Source organism: Bidens hawaiensis, unplaced genomic scaffold (genome assembly GCF_021521415.1).
Source record: "Bidens hawaiensis isolate Kalapana, Puna unplaced genomic scaffold, B.hawaiensis_p1.1 tig00012097_1, whole genome shotgun sequence".
NCBI classification, from domain to species: Eukaryota; Viridiplantae; Streptophyta; class Magnoliopsida; order Asterales; family Asteraceae; genus Bidens; species Bidens hawaiensis.
The window spans coordinates 735,723-740,292 of NW_027491973.1; the positions used below are offsets into that span (position 1 = coordinate 735,723).

A 4,570-nucleotide genomic window follows, 5' to 3' on the forward strand; every position below is an offset into this window, starting at 1 on the left:
ACAACAACGGCGGCACGTCGGTTAGGTTTCGAATGAGGGGAAAGATAGAGAGAGATGGTGTAACGGTATTAGGGAGAATGGAGGCGAGTTGCAGGTTTCCGACCGGAGAAGAAGGTCCACGTCAGCAAATCACTAACGGAGTTAACATCCGTTAGTCGCGGCCCGTTGAAAACAAATACATCAATAGTTGGGACGGTCAGCAGACAAGTGTAAAGTTAGGACTGCTATTTACCAATAGGCCATAGTTGGGATTATTTAAAACCAATATTCCTAAATTAAAATATGGTGAACAAAAAATACACACAATATTCAAAGACTAAAACACATTTAACATAAACTAAAACACGCCATGAAATAAGTCACCGTATTTCGTATAACTATTAATACAAAAGAACTAAAACACAACGTGAACTGTAACACACTAATTCGTTTAATTATAAACATCGTTGTGAAGAAGATTATGAACTAAGGATTTGAATCGCTAAGGATTTAGAAGCCAATATATGTAAGACTATTAACAGTGACAGATCCTAGTGGGGGCAAAATTGATTCAGGAAATACAGGGCAAGTCAAAATAGGTAGGGTAAAAAAATATATTAAATCATACCAAACATTTAAACTCCCGAGATCAAGAGAGACGAACTACAATGGTTATTATAAATCCAAATTGACATGATTTTATTAGTGAGAATACCATAAACCAAACCATTATATTAATCTTGACTAGAAGATGGGAATTTGACACATTTACAAACTTCTCCGTCTTTCAGTTAGTAGTTAGTAGCTGTAAACAACTAATAGTTACTAACCACATACCAAATACAATCTAAACAAATAAACATCATAGAAATATACCAAATGCAAACTGCACATTCAACTATGTATATAAGTAAAGTAATTAATAAGTACAAACTGAATCCAAGATGCAATGATAAAGACAGTTACAATTATCAATTATGTCATCCAATTTGCAATTATAATAATTCAACAATGTACCATTAATGGTTCACTAAACTGGTCCCTAAATTGAACCCCAAGGGATGATAATTAAATTACGTGTCAAAAGGGGTGCGTTCGAATGATTTGTGATGGCGAAGGCCCCCCTGGGTTCAACATACTAATCCTTAATGGATTAACAATACAGAAATCCCAACTAACCAACACTAATCCTTAATGGATTAACCAAAATGGTTCCCTTCTTATTTATAAGGTGGTTCACTCTATTATTTTTCATATACTAATACATTATTATTTCGAAACTCGGGTGGCTTATGGGAACCACTCATTTCATAGGTAGATCCGCCCATGGGTTCAACATACATCAGCCACTATTTGTAACTACAGAAATCCCAACTAACCAACACTAATCCTTAATGGATTAACAATACAAGCTAGATGATTGTTCACGAAATTAGAGATTAAATGTAACTAGAAAACCCAAACATACAATAATCCAAGCTTAGTATTTATAGCAAATGGTACTTTATTTAACTAAATGAAGATTATGCTCAATCCTCCCATTTATGCTTTGTGGGTACAAGGCAAAGTGGAGCTTTCTTTCTTAGAACAATGGTTCCAACGTCTTCCATGTTCAAGTCTTCACACTTCATTCCCCTAGGAAGTTCCCAATCAAACCAGTAAAGAAGGTTTGCAATCACGAACTCTACATTTGCGGGAGCTATGTTCATGGCTGGGCAAGACCGTCGTCCCCCTCCAAATGGTACCATCTTGAACCGATCCCTTCCAAAATCACCATCAAGACTTTCAAACCTCTCTGGATAAAACTCAGCTGCATTCTCCCCCCAAGTGCAAGGGTCTCTTGCTATCCCCCAAGCGTTGATTAGAACTATCGTACCAGGAAGCACATCATAACCAGCAATTTGAGTACGACTTACGCTTGCATGAGGAACCAACAATGGGGCAGGCGGGTGCAATCTCAGTGTCTCTTTCACCACCATTTTCAAGTATGGCATTTTTTTGGTATCCAGTTCGTCTACCTTTTGTAGTCTTCCCATGCTGTTTCGGATTTCACTTTGCAATTTCTTTTTCACTCTAGTGTTTCTGTTGATCTCGGACATTGCCCATATCAACGTCACAACAGTTGTATCGATCCCCCCTGTAAGTACGTCCTGAAACATTATATGCATAAGTTAAATGATATAATTAGTCTCTATAAACAAGTTATATTAAAATGTATCTTTACCATCACAAGAGCTTTTAAGTCAGCATGATTCAAGTGATAGCCAGAAGCATTAATTTCTTTAGAAGAAATTTAATCTAGTAAAGTATGGACAAAATCTTTGTCCTCCACACTTATATCTTTTGTGTCATGTTTAAGATGGTCATCGATGATTGTGTCGATGTACGCATCAAGATTTTTAAAGCCATCATTCAGCCTACGATTCCATCCACTAAACTGGTCGATAAAGAACCCTAAAATTGGAAAAGAATCACCAACGGATCCGTTCAGTAATTCCATGGTTTCATCAAGCATCACATTCCATGATGGACCCTTAAGCGGTTGTACTCTATAGTTGTTACCAAATGCCACCTTACACACCATCTGCTTCACTATTTCTAAAAACATCTTGCTTAGGTTCACCTCTGTGTTTGGTGGTACCGAAAGCGAATGGACAATGCTCTCCATCTCCGTCACCAAAATATAATTAGACAATTTAGCTCTCTTGGGACCCATGAACTCGGACACAAAAAGCTTGCGCATCTCCTTCCAGTGAACGCTGTGAGGCGAGAAAGCGATGTCCAAAAAGTTGTATGTTAGTCGTTTAGTGGCCCGAAAAGGTTCACGCGAACAAAAGATGTGATCTTGAGTTTTCAAGATTTGTTTGGCCATGATAGGTGAAGAGATGATAATGAACTGTTTAGTACCATATGGATTTGCATAACCGGACCATATTGCTTCGAAAGTTGCCATAGGGCCTCATGGCGAGGTTTACCTAGAAGTTGGTGCAAGTTTCCGATTATGGGAAGCTTTGGAGGGCTTGGGGGAAGCTTATAAGCCTTGGACGACCTATTAGATCTTAGGGCATATAGAAGTATGCAGGAGATAAAGATGGCTAGTACTGTTGCAAAGACATCCATGATTGGTTTTGGCTTATGGTAATATTCCAAGTTATTCATGTGCCTATTTATATTCGAGTATACGGAACTTTTTTATTAGTATATTAAGGAAAGAAACTCATGAAAATATAATATCCTATTTAGACACTTTTATCGTTTCTAACTTTCGTTATCGTCCAAAATCTTTGTAGTTCACTACAAGAAATATAATATGATACCACGGGCTAATGGTCAGGGTATATTTCGTGTATTTTAACAAACTAATTACGTAGTTTTAATTAATTTATAGTGTTAAATGTGGTAATTCAAGCGTGTTTTTTTATTTAAGGTCGTTGAATGTTAATTATGCTTATTGAGGCGATATACGAGTTTAGATTGACGTTTGGGATTGGCAAATGTGATCGGAACGCATTTCAAGGCACAAAACAAGAAAAAGGCCAAAAATTTCCTGCCAAGAGGTCCCGTCACGCTACGCGACGGAATGAACACTTCTCCTTCGCGCTACGCGAAGGAGCCAGAAACCCAATCCCGACTATTTTCTCCTTAGCGCTACGCGAAGAACATGATTGGAAGATCTTCGCACTACGGTAAGAAATGTGATCCCTAATTGTTATAAAATAAATTTTCAGCCTCAATTCGAGATATCTTCTATTCCAGCAGCCATAGACGACCTAGAGGGCGATTTTGCAACATCTCAGATTTCCCGGTTCGTCAAATCAGTCCATGTTCTCATCCATTCAACAGATAAACGAGCTAATCATTATGCAGAGGCAAGGCTAAACCTATTGTGACCACTTTAGGTGTAAGATTTTTGTATGAAACTGAACATAGTTGTGCTTCCTGTCTTTTTTATTGGATTGAAGTTGATTGATGTTATAACTAATTGTCACACCTTGCCTTCAGGCCTACACCAATAGTTGGTACCAATTATGTTAATTTATCAAAGTTTGCAGCGGAAAATGTTAATTAAAATATTTACTTTTATAACATAGGGGATCAAATACCCTTTTTCGTTTTACAAAATTTCTTGCTTAAAAACAAGTTTTACATATGCATTATTACAAAATTAGCTGAGCCACCAGCTGCATTCTATGCCTAGTGATCTTCTATCTTCACTGGCATATTAACCACTATACATTACTCCTGATTACCTGAAAACAGTTTGAAAATACGTCAGTTATATGCTAGTGAACACGCAGACTCGATAAAAGGTTTTCACAGTTCGTAATGACACAACACCAATAGCATTCAATGACTCAGTGAGTCTCAATCCCATCTCATTGGAACTAAACATACGCACAAATCACATAATTGGACTTCACTTGCCCTGGAGACAGTCACTTGCCTCATGGTCAGTATGTCTGTAGTGTGCCCACTACAGTACATATATGTAAGGATCCAAACACATATGTATTTTAGCCTGAATGTTTAGTACTACCTTGTATCAAAACGTTTTAGAGGATTTGAACCAACCCTCATGCTAATACTTTCA

At 37.5% G+C, this 4,570-nt stretch overlaps 1 pseudogene across 1 annotated transcript; it reads right to left on the minus strand.

Moving 5' to 3' along the window:
* Window positions 1-1,508: 1,508 nt before the first annotated feature.
* Window positions 1,509-3,099, minus strand: LOC143539973 (parthenolide synthase pseudogene; annotated as a pseudogene). The gene is made up of 2 exons (XR_013136521.1): window positions 2,204-3,099; window positions 1,509-2,129 (listed from the first exon to the last, which is right to left on the minus strand). The product of XR_013136521.1 is annotated as a parthenolide synthase pseudogene (transcript).
* Window positions 3,100-4,570: the final 1,471 nt, after the last annotated feature.